At 44.3% G+C, this 23,769-nt stretch overlaps 1 pseudogene; it reads left to right on the forward strand.

Moving 5' to 3' along the window:
- Positions 1 to 321: 321 nt before the first annotated feature.
- On the forward strand, positions 322 to 23,512 carry LOC123396256 (annotated as a pseudogene).
- Positions 23,513 to 23,769: the final 257 nt, after the last annotated feature.

Below are 23,769 nucleotides of genomic sequence, written 5' to 3' on the forward strand. Positions count from 1 at the left end.
CCCACACGAGATAAACGGCTCGTAAAATCTAATTAATGTGGAAATTTCTTGGGAGTCTAGAATTAGTACAGGTATAGATAAGTTTTTTTAAAAAAATTAATAAAAAATTATATATGAAGTAAAATGTATGAGTCTACACTCTAAAGTATGTCTATATGCATTCGTATGTAATTTTTTAATAAATTTAAAAAAAACTTATATGTACAAACACAGGGAGCAGTAATTAGTCCAACCTTGATGAAGGCATCGTCGTGTAACAATTGTCGACCCACTCGTGCTGCTTCGGGAGAAACCTTAGGATCTGGTTTTCCAGATCGAACGATGGCGGTACTGCAGTGTCGTTTTCTTTCTTGAGAGCATCGTCTTGCACGAAGCTTTCGGTGAAGATGTCAAGTCATGTCTGGCCGACAGGTGCTATGCTGTGTCATGCCTGGTCGGCAGGTGCTACGCACGACAGATCCTTCGGAATCTTCGCGTCTGGACTGACGAGCGTGGGACGGTGGCGCCGTTGGGCGTCGTGGTGGCGTCGACGGATGGACAGACTGACAAGGATGATACAGATCTCTCTCCTGAATATGGGTCAGCAATCCGATGATGATGGCTGCGTCTAAAACGTGTGCATGTGGTGTACGCTTTACGTCTGCTGCACCGGCTGTGGGTCCCGATACGTTATGTGGATGGATCGGTGACGGCTCCGGTTCTAGATATGGGGAGTGAGAGCACTCCACATTATCGAGTTTTGTAGGTGTGGGTGGTGACTTCGGATGATTTAATATATGTTTTTGTTAGACTTACATAAAATAATTAATAAAAATGGTTGTCTACATCGATTGATGCAAAGACAAGGGTTTAACCTCCTTTTCCAAAAAAAATAATAATTAGTCCAACCCTATACAGAGCGGAGGTTTGGGACGTGAGATCCGCGGCGCGCGGGTACGGCACGCACGTATACGTGAACTGCACTTGAAATCATCACTTCATTGGGATAACATACAATATTCTACTCCGGCGGCGACTGGATAATCTACTCCTGTAGAGTACACGAGACACCCTTGGATTGGCAAAGATATGTCTGTCCTCCCCTGGTTTGCTTGGTTGGCTCTGATTACCAGGGCACACGTTACCATCACACCACTAACGGCCACACTTTCCACGCAAATCCATCATCGATCCCCTGTTTTGTACGTTCTCTACCACGTACACAGCTGTTAGGGCACAGGCTAAGGCTAAGGCTAGGCCGCTAGGGCAGAAGGCAGACACGGAGGCATCACACATGGCAGACTCATGCCATCACACTTGCGAAGGATAATAAACCCATCTTACTATCTTATCTGTCTCAAAATCAACGAGGCTACACATGCCAGAAGTAGAGTGATTACTGCGTAAACAAGGCCATGTGTGGATATATACTGTATATTGTCGTGCTGGAGTACTTGATTACTCTTCGATCTTAAGCAAGTGTACTTGTTTAACAAACTAGGAGGAGTAGCTTGGTAGGTTGGTTAGGACCCGTATATCGGCTGCAGCCAATACCAACTGTAGAACTACCTACAGTAGCCTATCATTCTTTGCTTTCTCCGAGGAGCGAGATCACGAGAGAGCAATCAGCAACTAGCAGACTAAGTTAATGTTCCCGAGATCAAATCTCGAGCACCGCTGGCACGGGCGAGCTAGCTAGCTAGTACCACCGGCAGGTAATTTTTTCTTCCTGTCAAACAGCGGCATGTAATTAAACATTTCGAGACAAGTAAGTGCAGACTGTGCAGTGAGTATTGAGTAAGCAAGCAATGGGTGATGCACTGATGCAAACATGCCAGCCAGTAGCCAGCGTCAGAACAATAGAATTCCACACAAGATGCAGGGTTGGCATTCCCTGAGAGCTAGACTAATTACACTAGTAGAAAATGGTCCATTTGTTTTGGTTTCAGAAGCCCATAAGATCCTATTCTGCACCGGGACTAATAAAGCCCAAAACCTTTAGTCATGGTTCGCTTACCAACCGGGATAGAAGTGTCTACACGTGACTGCTGTCTGGAGAAACTTTAGTCCCGGTTGATCACACCAACCGGGATCAAATGGCATCGACGCGTCAGCATATGGCGGAGCTGGGTTTTTTTAGGGTGGTTGGGGGTTTTGGAGGGTTAATTTAGGGGGTTTTGAACGGTTAATTTAGGAGGTTTCTCTCTGCTTGGTCGAACAACAAGTTTTCGTAAATATATCCGACGCTACTACATATATACAATATAACATCTTTTACAATCCCTAACATCATCTAATTAAGATCCAATCACAAATCCGAATGGTATTCTCCGTCTTTAGGTATGACGTGGTCAAAAAGAAACTTGCAAATTCCTCTTGAATTGTTCATATGTGATCATATGATAGAAGTTCATCCCGCATCTTTCAGATCTAATTTAAAGAAGTGGGGGAGGGGGGGTCAATACATGCATATATGTGAATGAAACTCAACACAATTGATGGTAATATATAAAATAAAATTATGAATATTATTTACGTACTTCAAATAGTTCCTTAGAGAACCCCAGCTCAGAGGTCGAATGGCGAATGAACTCGCATACGTAGTATCCACATAAAACAGTCATTTTTTTCCGGTACATACACTTTACGAGAATAGAGTTCAATCAAACTGATAAGAAAGCATGGCAATGATATATTGATGAAAATTTGAATTAATTAGAGATGTGCGGAACTAGCTAGTACTACTTACTTTGGGATGCGTAAATCGCAACTTTTTGTTTAGACCGGGAACCTTATTGGCGAGCTTCTTTCAAACCCTGCTAGACAAAGAAAATGATTACTTGATATCAGGAAATTAACGAAAGTTGCATGCCGATATGGTCCCAGTATTGACTGAACTTACTTCTTGAGCATTGCAGTCATGTCCGCATAATCGTCTTCGGCTTTACGTCTCGAGTCTAAGACAGTTACTGATGCACTGCCAACATCAATGGATAGCAGAATATAGTGGTATCTGCGCACGAATATATAACTCATCAATTACATTACTTAACCTCGAGTAAGCAAAACCGAGTATACAGAGAAGACAACAACACTCACTTGAAGTTGTAAGGAAAAATTATTTCCCTTTTGTTTTGATGTATAAGGAACGAGTTTAGCAAGTTCTCCTCGGTCTCTTTGATTGAGTTTCGTACCGTCAATTCATTTGCGACATCTAGGCTAATGAACCCAACGTCAAAGATTCCTGCTTTATTTAATTCGACGATCTTCAATCTGCATAATATATATAGTGAGGGTAATTATATATATATGCAATGAACGAGCTGAGCTAGAGACTTAACTATAGAAGTAATACTTACAAACAGTAGGAAGTCATGAGTTGTTTGTCGAGGGCCAGTTGATTGTATAACTGAAATAACTTCTCAAATTGAATAGGAATCACGGAAAGTCCAATGAATTCGTGCTCTGGTTTCACTGCCACATACATAGCGTCTTTCCCAGACTCTATGCAGGTTTTCATATACCACTCATGCAATTTGTGCATCATCGTCAATAGAGGAGGACGACCAGGTTTGATGAGAGGCTTCCCGTGCACGTATTTATATTGTTCTTTTGTTACCTCAGCCGTTTCAAAAATTACATCACCCCAAGTAATCATCAGGGTTGGTACCGGGCACCATCCCCGGATGATTAGCAACGACGATATCGCTAGATACCTTGAGCGGGGGGGGGGGGGGCACGATTGCTTCTCCTGTTGACCGAGCTGGGGAATTGTTTTCCCACTTCTTCGTTCTGCTAAGTACCTTGCATCACTGGAAGTAGTTCAAGACCACCGCGCTTGTGCATATGTCTTTTTAAGAATGCGATCATAGTTGGAATCCGGCGGAGGCGGTGGTGGTCGCTTCAGTTGATTGATAGTGTGCTCCACTTTCACCGGATCTAGCTTCTCCTTCTAAGGTGGAGTTTTCTTTGCAAAATGGGCCCTCAATTCGGCATGACATATGTCCTAGTTTTCCGGCTTGGTCCTCTCATATGGTAACTTTTCCACAGGCTTAACAGATGGATCATATCTGAATTGCCTCCCGCCTCTGCTTGTACTGCTAGCTGATACGTCCATTTTGCATCATGCTTTCATGTTGATATTCATTGATTTTTGGGCTGTTATATTACTTATGGTACCATATTTATGCCTTTTCTCTCTTATTTTGCAAGGTTTATTTGAAGAGGGAGAATTCACGCAGCTGGAATTCTGGACTGGAAAAGGAGCAAATCCTAGTTCTCTATTCTGCACATCTCCAAATGCCCTGAAAAGTTACGTGGATTTTTTCTGGATTATATAAAAAATACTGGGCGAAAGAACTACCGGAGGGGGGCTGCCAGGGCGCCACAAGCCCTGACAGCGCCACCCCCTGGTGGCAGAGGGGGAGCTTGTGGGCTCCCTGACGGCCCACTAGCCCCCCTCTTTTGTTATATGAAGCGTCCTGGTCGAGAAAAAAATCAAGAGGGAGCTTTTTTGTGGTTTCGCCGCCGCTACGAGGCGGAACTTGAGCAGATCCAATCTAGAGCTCCGACAGTACAATCCTGCCGGGGAAACTTCCCTCCCGGAGGGGGAAATCGTCGCCATCGTCATCACCAACACTCCTCTCGTCGAAGGGGAGGCATCTTCATCAACATCTTCATCAGCACCATCTCCTCTCCAATCCCTAGTTCATCTCTTGTAACCAATCTTCGTCTCGCAACTCCGATTGGTACTTGTAAGGTTGCTAGTAGTGTTGATTACTCTTTGTAGTTGATGCTAGTTGGATTACTTGGTGGAAGAGTTTATGTTCAGATCCTTGATGCTATTCATTACTGTAAGTGCATCTAGTGCCCCTTAGTGATTTTGGTGGTTTGAAGACTTATAGGTTAAGTATCTAATGTGTTTATGAGTGTACACAAGATCTATAAGTCACTAAGGAGTTTGAAATATTTGATGAATGTCGACCCCTAAAAATGTATATCTTCGGTTGAAGAAATTGGTCTGAAGCTGAAGAATTGAATCGCGAAGAATCTACGATGAAATTGATATTCCTCATGAAGATATTGAAACTGAGGAATTCGGTGTGTCCTGAAGAAAACCATTCTGAAGACTTTGAAGCATGAAGATTTACTCTTTCTGTTTTATTTTGTTCACACTTGAGTAATAGGAACATCGTACTGTTAAAGGGGGTCGAAGTTACACTTTGGAATGAATTTCCTCATGATGCTCAACCCAAGCCTAAGCCTACCAAAAGCCTCAAGTGAGGAATACGAGTGACATGAGGACTCTCAGAGTTGAGGGTTCCGACCGTTTTGATAGCCATGCCACATCATTGGTCTTATCCACACCAACGGTCATATTATTTAAGGGCATTAGTGTCAAATCATGTCGGGATGCTCTGAGGCTATAAATAGCCGCCCCCCACAACCATTAGCTGGTTGGCTGCTCCGTTAGAAACTGACACTTGTCATAAGAGCAACCCAATTCCTCAAAGTCCTCGAGAGTAATTCATTAGTGAGGAAATACTGTTGGGGAACGTCGCATGGGAAACAAAAATTTTCCTACGCGCACGAAGACCTATCATGGTGATGTCCATCTACGAGAGGGGATGAGTGATCTACGTACCCTTGTAGACCGTACAGCAGAAGCGTTAGAGAACGCGGTTGATGTAGTGGAACGTCCTCACGTCCCTCGATCCGCCCCGCGAACAATCCCGCGATCAGTCCCACGATCTAGTACCGAACGGACGGCACCTCCGCGGTCAGCACACGTACAGCTCGACGATGATCTCGGCCTTCTTGATCCAGCAAGAGAGACGGAGAGGTAGAAGAGTTCTCCGGCAGCGTGACGGCGCTCCGGAGGTTGGTGATGACCTTGTCTCAGCAGGGCTCCGCCCGAGCTCCGCAGAAACGCGATCTAGAGGAAAAACCGTGGAGGTATGTGGTCGGGCTGCCGTGGAAAAGTCGTCTCAAATCAGCCCTAAAACCTCCGTATATATAGGTGGGAGGGAGGGGACCTTGCCTTGGGGCTCAAGGAGCCCCAAGGGGGTCGGCCGAGTCCAAGGGGGGAGGACTCCCCCCCAAACCGAGTTGGACTTGGTTTGGTGGGAGGGAGTCCCCCTTCCTTCCCACCTCCTCCTTTTTTTTCTTTCTCTTTGTTTTTTATCTCTATGGCGCATAGGGCACTTGTGGGCTGTCCCACCAGCCCACTAAGGGCTGGTGTGCCTCCCCAAAGGCCTATGGGCTTCCCCGGGGTGGGTTGCCCCCCCCCCCCCGGTGAACTCCCGGAACCCATTCGTCATTCCCGGTACATTCCCGGTAACTCCGAAAACCTTCCGGTAATCAAATGAGGTCATCCTATATATCAATCTTCGTTTCCGGACCATTCCGGAAACCCTCGTGACGTCCGTGATCTCATCCGGGACTCCGAACAACATTCGGTAACCAACCATATAACTCAAATACGCATAAAACAACGTCGAACCTTAAGTGTGCAGACCCTGCGGGTTCGAGAACTATGTAGACATGACCCGAGAGACTCCTCGGTCAATATCCAATAGCGGGACCTGGATGCCCATATTGGATCCTACATATTCTACGAAGATCTTATCGTTTGAACCTCAGTGCCAAGGATTCGTATAATCCCGTATGTCATTCCCTTTGTCCTTCGGCATGTTACTTGCCCGAGATTCGATCGTCAGTATCCGCATACCTATTTCAATCTCGTTCACCGGCAAGTCTCTTTACTCGTTCCGTAATACAAGATCCCGCAACTTACACTAAGTTACATTGCTTGCAAGGCTTGTGTGTGATGTTGTATTACCGAGTGGGCCCCGAGATACCTCTCCGTCACACGGAGTGACAAATCCCAGTCTTGATCCATACTAACTCAACTAACACCTTCGGAGATACCTGTAGAGCATCTTTATAGTCACCCAGTTACGTTGCGACGTTTGATACACACGAAGCATTCCTCCGGTGTCAGTGAGTTATATGATCTTATGGTCATAGGAATAAATACTTGACACGCAGAAAACAGTAGCAACAAAATGACACGATCAACATGCTACGTCTATTAGTTTGGGTCTAGTCCATCACGTGATTCTCCCAATGACGTGATCGAGTTATCAAGCAACAACACCTTGTTAATAATCAGAAGACACTGACTATCATCGATCAACTGGCTAGCCAACTAGAGGCATGCTAGGGACGGTGTTTTGTCTATGTATCCACACATGTAAATGAGTCTTCATTCAATACAATTATAGCATGGATAATAAACTATTATCTTGATACAGGAATTATAATAATAACTATATTTATTATTGCCTCTAGGGCATAATTCCAACAGTCTCCCACTTGCACTAGAGTCAATAATCTAGCCCTCACATCACCATGTGAATTACATTGTAATAAATCTAACACCCATACAGTTCTGGTGTCGATCATGTTTTGGCCGTGGAAGAGGTTTAGTCAGCGGGTCTGCTACATTCAGATCCGTGTGCACTTTGCATATATTTACGTCCTCTTCCTCGACGTAGTCGCGGATGAGGTTGAAGCGTCGTTTGATGTGTCTGGTCTTCTTGTGAAACCGTGGTTCCTTTGCTAAGGCAATGGCACCAGTGTTGTCAGAGAACAAGGTTATTGGATTCAGTGCGCTTGGCACCACTCCAAGATCCATCATGAACTGCTTCATCCAGACACCCTCCTTGGCCGCCTCCGAGGCAGCCATGTACTCCGTTTCACATGTAGAATCTGCTACGACGCTTTGCTTGGAACTGCACCAGCTTACTGCACCCACATTAAGAATAAATACGTATCCGGTTTGCGACTTAGAGTCTTCCGGATCTGTGTCAAAGCTTGCATCGACGTAACCTTTTACGGCGAGCTCTTCGTCACCTCCATACACGAGAAACATCTCCTTAGTCCTTTTCAGGTACTTCAGGATATTCTTGACCGCTGTCCAGTGATCCACTCGTGGATTACTCTGGAACCTGCCTGCCAAACTTATGGCCAGGCTAACATCCGGTCTAGTGCACATCATCGCATACATGATAGAACCTATGGCTGAAGCATAGGGGACGGAGCGCATATGCTCTCTATCTTCATCAGTTGCTGGGCACTGAGTCTTAGTCAATCTTGTACCTTGTAAAACTGGCAAGAACCCTTTCTTGGACTATTCCATTTTGAACCTTTTCAAAACTTTATCAAGGTATGTGCTTTGTGAAAGTCCTATCAGGCGTTTTGATCTATCCCTATAGATCTTAATGCCTAGAATGTAAGCAGCTTCTCCTAGGTCCTTCATTGAGAAACTTTTATTCAAGTAACCTTTTATGCTCTCCAAAAGCTCTACGTTGTTTCCAATCAGTAATATGTCATCCACATATAATATTAGAAACGCCACAGAGCTCCCACTCACTTTCTTGTAAATACAAGATTCTCCAACCACTTGTATAAACCCAAATTCTTTGATCACCTCATCAAAGCGTTTGTTCCAACTCCGAGATGCTTGCACCAGTCCATAAATGGATCGCTGGAGCTTGCACAGCTTGTTAGCATTCTTAGGATCGACAAAACCTTCGGGTTGCATCATATACAACTCTTCCTTAAGGAAACCGTTAAGGAACGCCGTTTTGACATCCATCTGCCAGATTTCATAATCGAAAAATGCAGCTATTGCTAACATGATTCTGACGGACTTAAGCATCGCTATGGGTGAGAAAGTCTCATCGTAGTCAACTCCTCGAACTTGTGAAAAACCCTTTGCCACAAGTCGAGCTTTATAAACGGTCACATTGCCGTCAGCGTCCGTCTTCTTCTTAAAGATCCATTTGTTCTGAATAGCCTTGCGACCCTCAGGTAGTATCTCCAAAGTCCACACTTTGTTCTCATACATGGATCCTATCTCGGACTTCATGGCTTCTAGCCATTTGTTGGAATCTGGGCCCACCATTGCTTCTTCATAATTTGCAGGTTCATTGTTGTCTAACAACATGATTGATAAGACGGGATTACCGTACCACTCTGGAGCAGTGCGTGATCTCGTCGACCTGCGTGGTTCAACAGAAACTTGAACTGGAGTTTCATGATCATCATCATTAACTTCCTCCTTAACCGGCGTCGCAACGACAGAGGTTTCCCCTTGCCCTGCGCCACCATCCAGAGGGATGAGAGGTTCGACAACCTCGTCAAGTTCTATCTTCCTCCCACTCAATTCTCTCGAGAGAAACTCCTTCTCGAGAAAAGCTCCGTTTTTAGCAACAAACACTTTGCCCTCGGATTTGAGATAGAAGGTGTACCCAACTGTTTCTTTTGGGTAACCTATGAAGACGCACTTTTCCGCTTTGGGTTCCAGCTTTTCAAGCTGAAGTTTTTTGACATAAGCATCACATCCCCAAACTTTAAGAAACGACAACTTTGGCCTTTTGCCATACCACAGTTCGTATGGTGTCGTCTCAACGGATTTTGATGGTGCCCTATTTAAAGTGAATGCAGCTGTTTCTAATGCATAACCCCAAAATGATAACGGCAAATCAGTAAGAGACATCATAGATCGCACCATCTCTAACAAAGTACGATTACGACGTTCGGACACACCATTACGCTGTGGTGTTCCAGGCGGTGTTAACTGTGAAACAATTCCACATTTTCTTAAGTGATCACCAAACTCGAAACTCAGATATTCACCCCCACGATCAGACCGTAGGAACTTGATCTTCTTGTTACGATGATTTTCCACTTCACTCTGAAATTGCTTGAACTTTTCAAATGTTTCAGACTTATGCTTCATCAAGTAGACATAACCATACCTACTCAAATCGTCAGTGAAGGTGAGAAAATAACGATATCCGCCGCGTGCCTCCACGCTCATTGGACCACTCACATCGGTATGTATGATTTCCAATAAGTCACTTGCACGCTCCATTGTTCCGGAGAACGGAGTCTTAGTCATCTTGCCCATGAGGCATGGTTCGCACGTGTCAAGTGAATCAAAGTCAAGTGACTCCAAAAGTCCATCAGCATGGAGTTTCTTCATGCGTTTTACACCAATATGACCCAAGCGACAGTGCCACAAAAATATGGCGCTATCATTGTTTACTCTAACTCTTTTGGTCTCAATGTTATGTATATGCGTATCGCTATCAAGATTCAATATGAACAATCCTCTCACATTCGGTGCATGACCATAAAAGATGTTACTCATAGAAATAGAACAACCATTATTCTCTGACTTAAAAGAGTAACCGTCTCGCAATAAACAAGATCCAGATATAATGTTCATGCTCAACGCAGGCACTAAATAACAATGATTTAAGTTCATCACTAATCCCGACGGTAGTTGAAGTGACACTGTGCCGACGGCGATTGCATCAACCTTGGAACCATTTCCTACGTGCATCGTCACTTCATCTTTCGCCAGCCTTCGTCTATTCCGCAGTTCCTATTTCGAGTTGCAAATATGAGCAACAGAACCGGTATCGAATACCCAGGCACTACTACGAGAGCCGGTTAAGTACACATCAATAACATGTATATCAAATATACCTGATTTTTCTTTGCCCGCCTTCTTATCTGCCAGATACTTGGGGCAATTGCGCTTCCAGTGACCCATACCCTTGCAATAGTAGCACTCCGTTTCAGGCTTAGGTCCAGCCTTGGGTTTCTTCGGCGGATTGGCAACAGGCTTGCCGCTCCTCTTCGAATTGCCCTTCTTGCCTTTGCCGTTTCTCTTGAAACTAGTGGTCTTATTCACCATCAACACTTGATGCTCTTTACGGAGTTCAGACTCTGCGACTTTCAACATCGCAAACAACTCGCCGGGAGACTTGTTCATCCCTTGCATGTTGTAGTTCAACACAAAGCCTTTATAGCTTGGCGGCAGTGATTGAAGGATTCTGTCAGTGATAGCTTCTTGCGGGAGTTCAATCCCCAGCTCAGCTAGACGGTTTGAGTACCCAGACATTTTGAGCACATGTTCACTGACACATGAGTTTTCCTCCATCTTGCAAGCATAGAATTTATCGGAGGTCTCATACCTCTCGATCCGGGCGTTCTTGTGAAAGATAAACTCCAACTCCTGAAACATCTCAAATGCTCCATGACGCTCAAAGCGACGTTGAAGTCCCGGTTCTAAGCCATACAAGACTGCACATTGAACTATTGAGTAGTCCTCCTTACGTGCTAACCAAGCGTTCTTAACATCCTGATCAGCCGTAGCGGGTGGTTCATCTCCTAGCGCAGCATTAAGGACATAATCCTTCTTCCCAGCTTGTAAGATTAGCTTAAGATTACGAGCCTAGTCTACAAAGTTGCTTCCATCATATTTCAACTTAGCTTTCTCTAGGAACGTATTAAAATTCAGGATGTCTGTTGCGTGAGCCATGATCTACAACACAAATATATTCAAAGTGGACTTTAGACTATGTTCAAGATAATTAGAGTTCAACTTAATCAAATTATATGCTAAACTCCCACTCAAAAAGTACATCTCTCTAGTCATTTGAGTGGTTCATGATCCACTTACACTATCCCAAGTCCGATCATCACGTGAGTTGAGTATAGTTTCAGTGGTAAGCATCCCTATGCTAATCATATCAAATATATGATTCATGATCGACCTTTCGGTCTCATGTGTTCCGAGGCCATGTATGCACATGCTAGGCTCGTCAAGCTTAACCCGAGTGTTCCGCATGCGCAACTGTTTTGCACCCGTTGTATGTGAACGTTGAGTCTATCACACCCGATCATCACGTGGTGTCTCGAAACGACGAACTGTAGCAACGGTGCACAGTCGGGGAGAACACAATTTCGTCTTGAAATTTTAGTGAGAGATCACCTCATAATGCTACCGTCGTTCTAAGCAAAACAAGGTGCATAAAAGGATTAACATCACATGCAATTCATAAGTGACATGATATGGCCATCATCACGTGCTTTTTGATCTCCATCACCAAAGCACCGGCACGATCTTCTTGTCACCGGCGCCACACCATGATCTACCATCAACGTGTTGCCATCGGGGTTGTCGTGCTACTCATGCTATTACTACTAAAGCTACATCCTAGCAAAATAGTAAACGCATCTGCAAGCACAAACGTTAGTATAAAGACAACCCTATGGATCTTGCCGGTTGCCGTACCATCGACGTGCAAGTCGATATTTCTATTACAACATGATCATCTCATACATCCAATATATCACATCACATCGTTGGCCATATCACATCACAATCATACCCTGCAAAAACAAGTTAGACGTCCTCTAATTTTGTTGTTGCATGTTTTACGTGGTGACCATGGGTATCTAGTAGGATCGCATCTTACTTACGCAAACACCACAACGGAGATATATGAGTTGCTATATAACCTCATCCAAGGACCTCCTCGGTCAAATCCGATTCAACTAAAGTTGGAGAAACCGACACTTGCTAGTCATCTTTGAGCAACGGAGTTACTCGTAACGATGAAACCAGTCTCTCGTAAGCGTACGAGTAATGTCGGTCCAATCCGCTTCAATCCAACAATACCGCGGAATCAAGAAAAGACTAAGGAGGGCAGCAAAACGCACATCACCGCCCACAAAAACTTTTGTGTTCTACTCGAGAAGACATCTACGCATGAACCTAGCTCATGATGCCACTGTTGGGCAACGTCGCATGGGAAACAAAAATTTTCCTACGCGCACGAAGACCTATCATGGTGATGTCCATCTACGAGAGGGGATGAGTGATCTACGTACCCTTGTAGATCGTACAGCAGAAGCGTTAGTGTACGCGGTTGATGTAGTGGAACGTCCTCACGTCCCTCGATCCGCCCTGCGAACAATCCCGCGATCAGTCCCACGATCTAGTACCGAACGGACGGCACCTCCGCGTTCAGCACACGTACAGCTCGACGATGATCTCGGCCTTCTTGATCCAGCAAGAGAGACGGAGAGGTAGAAGAGTTCTCTGGCAGCGTGACGGCGCTCCGGAGGTTGGTGTTGACCTTGTCTCAGCAGGGCTCCGCCCGAGCTCCGCAGAAACGCGATCTAGAGGAAAAACCGTGGAGGTATGTGGTCGGGCTGCCGTGGAAAAGTCGTCTCAAATCAGCCCTAAAACCTCCGTATATATAGGTGGGAGGGAGGGGACCTTGCCTTGGGGCTCAAGGAGCCCCAAGGGGGTCGGCCGAGTCCAAGGGGGGAGGACTCCCCCCCCCCAAACCGAGTTGGACTTGGTTTGGTGGGAGGGAGTCCCCCTTCCTTCCCACCTCCTCCTTTTTCTTTTCTTTCTCTTTGATTTTTATCTCTATGGTGCATAGGGCACTTTTGGGCTGTCCCACCAGCCCACTAAGGGCTGGTGTGCCTCCCCAAAGGCCTATGGGCTTCCCCGGGGTGGGTTGCCCCCCCGGTGAACTCCCGGAACCCATTCGTCATTCCCGGTACATTCCCGGTAACTCCGAAAACCTTCCGGTAATCAAATGAGGTCATCCTATATATCAATCTTCGTTTCCGGACCATTCCGGAAACCCTCGTGACGTCCGTGATCTCATCCGGGACTCCGAACAACATTCCGTAACCAACCATATAACTCAAATACGCATAAAACAACGTCGAACCTTAAGTGTGCAGACCCTGCGGGTTCGAGAACTATGTAGACATGACCCGAGAGACTCCTCGGTCAATATCCAATAGCGGGACCTGGATGCCCATATTGGATCCTACATATTCTACGAAGATCTTATCGTTTGAACCTCAGTGCCAAGGATTCGTATAATCCCGTATGTCATTCCCTTTGTCCTTCGGCATGTTACTTGCCCGAGATTCGATCGTCAGTATCCGCATACCTATTTCAATCTCGTTCACCGGCAAGTCTCTTTACTCGTTCCGTAATACAAGATCCCGCAACTTACACTAAGTTACATTGCTTGCAAGGCTTGTGTGTGATGTTGTATTACCGAGTGGGCCCCGAGATACCTCTCCGTCACACGGAGTGACAATTCCCAGTCTTGATCCATACTAACTCAACTAACACCTTCGGAGATACCTGTAGAGCATCTTTATAGTCACCCAGTTACGTTGCGACGTTTGATACACACAAAGCATTCCTCCGGTGTCAGTGAGTTATATGATCTTATGGTCATAGGAATAAATACTTGACACGCAGAAAACAGTAGCAACAAAATGACACGATCAACATGCTACGTCTATTAGTTTGGGTCTAGTCCATCACGTGATTCTCCCAATGACGTGATCCAGTTATCAAGCAACAACTCCTTGTTAATAATCAGAAGACACTGACTATCATCGATCAACTGGCTAGCCAACTAGAGGCATGCTAGGGACGATGTTTTGTCTATGTATCCACACATGTAAATGAGTCTTCATTCAATACAATTATAGCATGGATAATAAACTATTATCTTGATACAGGAGTTATAATAATAACTATATTTATTATTGCCTCTAGGGCATAATTCCAACAAATACCCCATACACCGAAACCACAAACCAAACCTAGTGATTGAGCATCACTGAAGAAGTTGTTCCTGTGTGGGACTGAAGCCTTTTACCTTTGAGGACTGTGCATCCTCCAGACGGTTAGGCGTCATGGTCTAGAGCTTTCCAGCAGTCAATTGTGGATCGCCGGGTGACCAAGTTTGTGAGGGTTTGGAAGTCTGTCCTGAAGACTTACCACGAGTGTTGGGAGAGGACCGTGTGTTCTTAGCCCAAGGAGAACACGGTAGGGACTATGTGTCCCGCGACTGTGTGTCCTCTGGTATCAATACCAAGCCGCTCCAAACCAGATGTACGACTGTCACAGGAGTTGGAACTGGGTCATCAACTACGGTCTTCGCTGTGAAATGGGTTCTAATTCCTGAACTCCTTACTTTCCTCAGATTATGTGTTGATGACTTTCACTGCTACTGTTTGAAGAATTTGCTGAAGACTTTCTCTGAAATTCCTCAACCTCAAATTCTTCACGCTAGTTAATCCTCATATGTTTTCTGCGTGCCTGTTCACTGTGCAATCTATTTTCACATTCCTCACTCTGAAAAACTGTTGTTGTGAAACTTTGCACTTCTAATCCTTTACTGTTTCCGCTGTAAGTTAGTCATCAGTGAGGAATTTCCTCAGTGATGAAATTCTAAAAATCTCCTATTCGCCCCCCTCTAGTCGATATAACGCACTTTCAATTGGTATCAGAGCATGGTATTCCCTTGTTCTGTGTGATTTGGTTTAACCATCTGGAGTTTTAGTTATGTCGACTGCAGGCATGTTTAAGCTAACTGCAGCATGTCCTACCTTCGAACGAAAGAACTTTCCCTTCTGGAAGAACAAGATGCAAATGCATCTACAAGCTATTGATAATGATCTCTGGTATATTGTGGAACATGGCGTCCCCATCATCTCTGCTAGTGTCTCTGCTGCTGACGTGAAGAAATTCAAGCAACTCGATTCTCAAGCGAAGAATATCATCTCTGGCCATCTGAGCCCAGGCCAGTTTGGAAGAGTGAGTGCTTTGGGCTCTGCAACACTGATCTGGGAGAGACTGTGCAAAGTAAATGAAGGAGTATCAACCCAGCGTGACTCTCGTGTTGATATTCTTCGCAATCTCTTCAATCGCTTCAAGAGGCATGACAATGAAAGGTGCCAAGACACCTTTGATCACCTCACTAACATATCAAATGAAGTGCAAGGATTGGGAGCTCGAGACATTACTGATCACGAAGTTGTGAAGAAACTGCTGAGATCTTTGGATTCTTCATTTGATACTTTAGTTCTGATGATTCAAGAAAGACCAGACTACAAGATGCTTGATCCAGCTGATATACTCGAAAGGCTAAATACTCATGAATTCCAGCTAGAAGAAAAGGAAGATCTATACGGACCAAGCTATTCTAGACCACGTGCACTGAAGGCTAGAGCAATTTCCTCATCTGAAGAAGAAGATTCGGATGACAGCATTGGTGACCCTGAAGAATTTGGACAGGAGCTTGCAATGCTCGTGAGGAAATTCCAGAGGTTTACACGACGTGGCCAGTTCGGTAAATCTTCAAGAAGAGACATGAGGAAATCAGAATCTTCATCTGAGGACTACAAGAAAAAACCTGCCACAAGTGCAAGAAATCAGGTCATTACATTGCTGACTGTCCTCGTTGGGGAATGGAATCAAAGAAGAAGAAATACAAGGATGACAGTTCTGATGACTCGAAGAAGAAGAAGAAATCTTCAAAATCCTCATCTTCAAAGCTCTCATCACACAAGAATACTAGTTTCAGAAAGGCTCGGGCACTTATTGGCAAGGAAATGGATTCCGAGGCAGAATCAGAGGAATGTGATGAAGAAGAGGGTTCTGATGAAGACTCAGAACCTAGACAGGCTAGTCTTGCACTGGCAACCACCCTCATCAGCAAGTCAATCTTCAACCTTGAAGAAGATGATAACACCATCCACATTGATGACTATGCTGATGACTTCGATCCAACCTATTGCTTCATGGCAAAAGGTTTAAAGGTACCAAATGATGCTTCCTCCTCTGATTCAAGTGACTGTAAACCTGATGATTATAAAAAACCCAGTTACAGTAAACTTGCTATCATTGCCACTAAACAACAAACTGCCCTGGAAAAGCTTCAGAAACTGCTAGATAGAAGTGATGATCTGTTGAATGATGAAATGAATCTTACCCAAATCCTCACTGAAGATGTGGAAAGTCTTCAGTCTAGATTTGATAATCTTCAAGATCGTTATGATACACTCCTCGCTGATCATGAGAAACTTTCCTATGAGTTTCTTCAAAGGAAGCTTGATCTAGAGAAGCTGAGGAATTCTCATGATGATCTTCGTATGGAAAATGATTCATTACTAGCTCAACAGATCAGCGCTACTCAAGCTGAATTCATTCCTCCATGTCTTAAATGCATTGAACGCGAAACTGCTAATTCTTCACCAGAATCATCAAATGCTTCTATTGCTGCAAATTCTTCAACTACACCTGTAGTGTCTATTTCCTCACTTGAGGAAAACACAAAATGTTATTGATGAAAATGCAGGGTTGAAGGAATTGTATGTGACGGGCATATACAAAAGCCTCAAAGGACATCAAACCCTTTGTGATGTGCTCAAAAAGCAGATCTTGAACAGGAACCCGAGGAAAGAAGGAATTGCCTTTGAGAGGAAATTAAATGCTGATGGATCTTATTGGAAACCTGAGCAGTATCCCAAAACCTCATGGGTTGCTGCTACTGGGCCTCCTTTTGATCCATCTAATCTAACTGGCTTTTCTTGTGAATTATCCTATTCCTCAGATGAGTCATTTGACTCCAACTACAAACTGTTCAAAAATCAATCTCGTGAACTATTTGCTCGATATGTTGGAAGTAACTGCAGGAATGGTCCTCCCTTGAGGAAAATATGGGTTCCCAAAAGTTGTCTTGAAAATATTGAGGTGAATGTCCTCATGACACCACCAATGAAGAATCTGAACCCCAAATCAAAATCCTCAGGAGGACTAAAGTCTTCAAGAGGATCAAAATCCTCAACTGGTCAAAATTATGCTCGTACCCGTGCTAATGCGTCTAACATGCAGGGAAACTACAAGGAATATGAATATGAGCGTTACTCTTCTAACCATTATGTTCATAATCCTCAAATCAGTTCTCTGCATATTCATATGAGTACTTTAACCCCCCTACTGTTAAGAGAAGTGCATTAGCTTCAATGCCACCTTTCTCATATGGTGCTCGCAGGATGATGAATGCTTTACCACCCCTTCACATGTGGGTGATGAAGAAATCGAACTAATCATTTCTGCAGGACATGTCTCCAGATGAAAATCATCATCTGAAGAATTTGCTGGAGACCTGAGGAAATGCTTGATAGGACGCAAGCTAATATTGATGAAATAGAAATATTTCACACGTCCTTATAATTCTGTTGTGATGAAATTCTTATCTTATGAAATTGATATCATATTCTTCAAACTTGAAGCATATGAGATGGTAAGATGTACTAATTCATCTGCAGGATGATAAACCCAAGAATACTGAGTGGGTTCTTGATAGTGGCTGCACACATCACATGACTGGTGATAAAAGCTTGCTGATGAATATGCCACTAACTCCATTACCTCTGAAACAAATCACATATGCTGACAAAGGTAAAAGCAAGGTATTGGGACTTGGCAAAGTGGCTATTTCCAAGGATAGGCATATGGACAAAGTGATGCTTGTTGAATCCCTTGGTTTTAACCTCATGTCAGTCTTGATGCTTTGTGATCTTGATATGATTGTTATCTTTGGTAGATATCGATGTGTAGTCATCATGGAATCTGACAGATCCAAAGTCTTTGAAGGTGTAAGAAGAGGGGATTTGTACATTGTTGATTTCTCTACAGGTCCTCAACCAGCCACTTGCTTACTAGCAAAAACCTCAGAAGGATGGCTGTGGCACCGAAGACTAGGTCATGCAGGCATGAGGAGCACACGCTCGCGAAGAAGAAGCATGTCATCGGCATCGAATCAGTCAAATTTCTCAAGGATCATCTCTGCGGTGCATGTGAATCTGGGAAAATGACCAGATCCAAGCATCCATCGAAGACTATCATGACCACTACTCGTCCATTCAAATTGCTCCATATGGATTTATTTGGACCTACTCATTATGCCACACTAACCAATGCAGCGTCTTTATATGGCTTCGTCATAGTTGATGATTATTCCAGATATACATGGGTGCATATCATAATGTATAAAACTGAAGTGCAGGAAATCTTCAAACGATTTTGTTCAAGGGCCTCGATGAACTTTGGCATCAAGATCAAACATATCAGGAGTGATAATGGAACAGAGTTCAAAAACACTGGTCTTGATGATTATCTAGATGAACTTGGTATTACTCACGAATTATCTGCTCCTTATACTCCTCAGCAGAATGGTGTCATCGAAAGGAAGAACACGACTCCCGTTGAGATGGCAAGAACTATGCTTGAAGAATACCAGACTCCTCGTCGCTTTTGGCCTGAAGCAATCAACTCTGCATGCCATATCATCAACAGGGTATATCTTCACAAATTCCTCAAGAAAACCTCATATGAACTCCTCACTGATAAGAAACCCAATGTAAGTTATTTCAAAGTCTTCGGTACAAAATGTTGGATTAGAGATCCTCACCATAGGTCAAAATTTGCACCTAAGGCACATGAAGGTTTTATGCTCGGTTATGGAAAGGACTCGCACACCTACAGAGTCTTCAACAACTATCACAACAAAGTTCTTGAGACTGTAGATGTGCGGTTCGATGAAACTAATGGCTCGCAAAGAGAGCAATTGCCTTCTGATCCAGATAAGCTGTCTCCTGAGGAAGCAATAAAACTCAAACCTACTGAAGACATTGTCCCCATTGAGGAAATTGGTGAAGAAACGATCCCCATCACTGATGAAAATCAAGAAGACGCTCCTGAGGAAATTGCACTAGAACCACTTCCTCAGCCCAGACGAAATCCTCAACCAGCTCATCCGAGGATTGCAAATGAAGTAGAACTTGACAAAATCCTCAACGACATCAATGCATCAGGTCCTCTCACTCGCTCAAAAGCTTCACACTTAGTTAACTTTTGTGGGCATTTTTCCTTTGTATCCATCACAGAACCCTCAAAAGTTGCTGAGGCTTTTCTGGAACCGGAGTGGATCCAAGCTATGCAAGACGAACTTCTTCAATTCAAGCTGAATGACGTATGGGAGCTCGTCAAACGACCAGATCCTCGCAAGCACAACATCATCGGCACCAAGTGGATTTTCCAAAACAAGCAAGATGAGGATGATCAAGTGGTGAGGAACAAGGCATGACTTGTAGCCCAAGGCTACACCCAGGTTGAAGGAATAGATTTCGATGAAACTTTTGCACCTGTTGCTAGACTTGAAGCTATTCGAATACTACTTGCTTATGCTAATCATCATAACATCATATTATATCAAATGGATGTGAAAAGTGCATTCCTCAATGGTAAGCTTGAGGAAGAAGTATATGTTGCTCAGCCCCCAGGTTTTGAAGATCCAAAGAATCCAGACAAAGTCTTCAGACTCAAAAAGGCACTCTATGGTCTCAATCAAGCCCCTCGGGCATGGTATGACACATTGAAGGAATTCCTCATGAAGAAAGGCTTCAAACCTGGTTCACTCGATCCAACTCTTTTCACTAAATCCTATGATAATGAGCTATTTGTGTGTCAAATATATGTCGATGATATCATATTTGGCTGTACTGACAAACGATAGAGTGATGAATTTGCTTACATGATGAGTGAAGAATATCAGATGTCCATGATGGGGGAGCTGAAATTCTTCTTAGGTCTTCAAATTCATCAACAACACAATGGAATCTTCATATCATAGGAGAAATACCTCAAGGATGTTCTAAGGAAATTCGACATGCATGAATGCAAAGGTGCCAAGACTCCAATGCCTACCAACGGCCACCTCGGCACTGATGAAAATGGTAAAGATTTCGATCAGCAGGTATATCACTCTATGATTGGCTCTTTATTGTATCTATGTGCATCTAGGCCAGATATAATGCTTAGTGTTTGCATGTGTGCACATTTTCAAGCAAAACCGAAGGAATCACACCATAAGGCTGTGAAGCATATTCTTCGATACTTAGCTCACACACCAACACTAGGATTATGGTATCCCAAGGGCTCAAATCTTCATCTGGTAGGGTATTCTGATTTTGACTATGCTGGTGACCGTGTGGATCGCAAGTCAACTTCTGGCACATGTCATTTCCTCAGAAGATCACTAGTTTGCTGGTCCTCAAAGTAGCAGAACTGCGTATCACTCTCCACTGCCGAAGCTGAGTACATTGCTGCTAGTTCATGCTGTGCTCAATTACTATGGATGAAGCAAACCCTCAAGGACTACGGCATCAACATGAAGAATGTGCCTCTCTACTGCGACAATGAGAGTGCAATCAAGATTGCATACAACCCAGTACAACACTCGAAGACCAAGCACATCCAGATTCGTCATCATTTTCTCCGGGACCATGTCCTCAAGGGCAATATCCTCATCGACCATGTGAAGACTGATGATCAACTGGCAGATATCTTCACTAAGCCCTTGGATGAGAAAAGGTTTTGCAAGTTGCGGTGTGAGCTAAATATCTTAGAATCTTCAAATGTTTTGTAAAAACATGCACACATCCTAAAACTTATGCAAAATTGATGACTTAGATGTGCAACACATGATGAATCGATTTTCTTCAACTGATGAAGAATATCACTCTGAATGTGAAGAAATCAACGAAGAAATTGATTCTCAGGGCCCTACGACAATTGTACGCGGCGTCTGTAATCAACATTCTTATATGGTGGGTCACGCCACCGCCCAACGTGAAATTCCTCAAGTTGATTTTCTTCAAATGTTCCATTTCCTCAAATGTGTTTTTCTTCAAAACAGTTGTTCTTCATCGTGACTATTTATCACAAAATCCTCAAGTTACTCAAATCTTAAAAAAACAGTTGATGACTTTCGTTTGACTAGATGGACTGTGATTTCAAGTCCTCAACAGCATTCACTTATAGCTATTTCTTCAAGTTGATATTTCTTATAAGTGAATGTGATCGGACCCTACTTTCCCTCTATTCTATTCTCATCTAGTCTATTCAATTCTTCATATGCGTTCTACTTGAAACTTTGTTCAAAATCCTCACCGCGTCCTTGTCAGCTGATGATTTTGTAACAAAAATCCTCAAATCTTCAAAAATTGTTTCTTTAATGCACAATAACTGAACCCCACTTCCCACGTTCGGATAACCACGATCTCCACTATCTCCACCGCCTTGCTCGGGAACTACACGTGTCCCGCGGAGACGTAGAGGCAGGGGCTGTTTGGTCCGAATTCTTCGCGCCAACAGTAACTGTCTGGCTATAAATATGTCCTTATCCCCCTCGGCAAACACTTCTTCGCCCCATCGCTCTCCTGCTACAGCAAAAGCCACCGAACCCTAGCGCCACCCCTGGAAGTCTCGTCGCCGGTGAAGAAGAGCTTCACTGCCTCGACTTCTCCGTCGCCGGAACCACGTCGGAGTCGGACCATCTTCGTCCGCCGCCGCCGTAGACGTCCTCTGCCACCGGGTTAGGGCGCATTGGACACGCGACCGAAGAGCTTCTCTACACAACTTTTTCTGTGTTCTTCGTGCGCACCTTCAAGGGTAAATAAAAATCTCATTTTTACAGGAAGTTAGATCTACTATTTTACATCTCCTATGTGAAATCTGGTTTTCCTCAAGAATCGATATGCACTTGATTCCTCAAACACTGCCTATCACCACACCATTGATGAACTTCACTAAGCATCTAAGATTTTCACGAGATTCCTCAATTGTGCGAATTTTCGGATCTGTACAACTCTGGAACCCAAGAACAGTATGCTTAGGCAAATTCCTCAACCACTCGTTAAATTCCTCAACTGTCAAACTTTTTCATTTTCTTCAAATCTGAGAACGCATATGACCTCTCCAAATTCCTCGCAACTATACTCTGTTCACAGGTCCACACATGTCAGCTGATGAATCTCTCGGTTCTCATCACATTAACTCATTTGCAGCGTTTCTTGAAGAAAATCTTCAAGTCTCATCAGAATCCTTAAGAGTTCAATCTCATCAGCAAAATCCTTAGCTCAAGAAAATGGAGGATGACAGAAAGCAGAAGGGAGGAAAGAAACTTGAGCAGAACACAACTTTGGATATCCCTGAGGATATTTACTTGGGCTATTGCACACCTAATGAAAATGAAACAATGACCAAGATAAAGATTCGGCTGCAGAAGATAGAACGCCGATGGGCTAAGGAATGGAAGGAATACATGTTTGTAACTGCCAAGTATGCGAAGAAATTCGCCCTGAAACCTCGTGGCAAACGGGCCCCACTTGAGGCTCATCAAGTAGCGCGATCCTCCTCCCTAACAAGGTCGTCGCTGCATCAACTACTCTCTGCCGTTGGATCCCCTCCTCTCTGACAAGGCCACCATCGGATCCCCTCCTCTCCGACAAGGCCACCATCGGATCCCCTCCTCTCCGACAAGGCCATGGTGAACACCCCTCCGGCCGAGTCCACCTCAACATTTCTATGATTACTCTGGCCGAGTTGAGTCGACTCGACTCGACTAATTAATCTAACTGTTTAGTGGATTTAGTCCATCATCGTCTGATTCCTAGGGTTGGTCTGTGCGCCGGAGGGCATTTCCCAGCTGTGTGCCAACCATTGTCTGCATCCGTCGTTGCTTGGGAGTCCGTCGTGTGCTCCAGGATGGAGGCTGTTGTGCAATCCGGGATGAAGGCTGCCGTTCCATCGAGGGCGGGACAGCCTCTGTTTGTCGGGGTGTGTCTTCAGGATGGGGCCTCGCCACGTCGTGGTGTGTCGCCAGTGACGAGCGCGGGACGTTGTGCTGGCCATCAATGGGACTGCCGCCGACAGCATGGTTTCCCGCATAGGAGACGTGACACTGACAGTGGCTGCACACGGGTAAGCTCTTAACTGGCGTACACCACACCACCATCAAGATCAGATGCCTGTGCTGGCCGGTAAGGATTTTCTACAACTCCAATCTTCTCTTTTCACTTTTCTCTCTTGCAATCTGCACATCTAAATCATGAGCAAAATCCAGTTTAGATTTAGCGCATTAATGGTTCACTTTCTGAAGGTTGCTCAATGTATCTTATATGATGGCGTGTACTTGAGTCCAAACTTTAACACTGGTTGCTAAGCTCCTGTTTAGAATCCAGTACTTATGC

The sequence above is a fragment of the Hordeum vulgare genome, chromosome 1H (assembly GCF_904849725.1).
Source record: "Hordeum vulgare subsp. vulgare chromosome 1H, MorexV3_pseudomolecules_assembly, whole genome shotgun sequence".
Taxonomy (NCBI): domain Eukaryota; kingdom Viridiplantae; phylum Streptophyta; class Magnoliopsida; order Poales; family Poaceae; genus Hordeum; species Hordeum vulgare.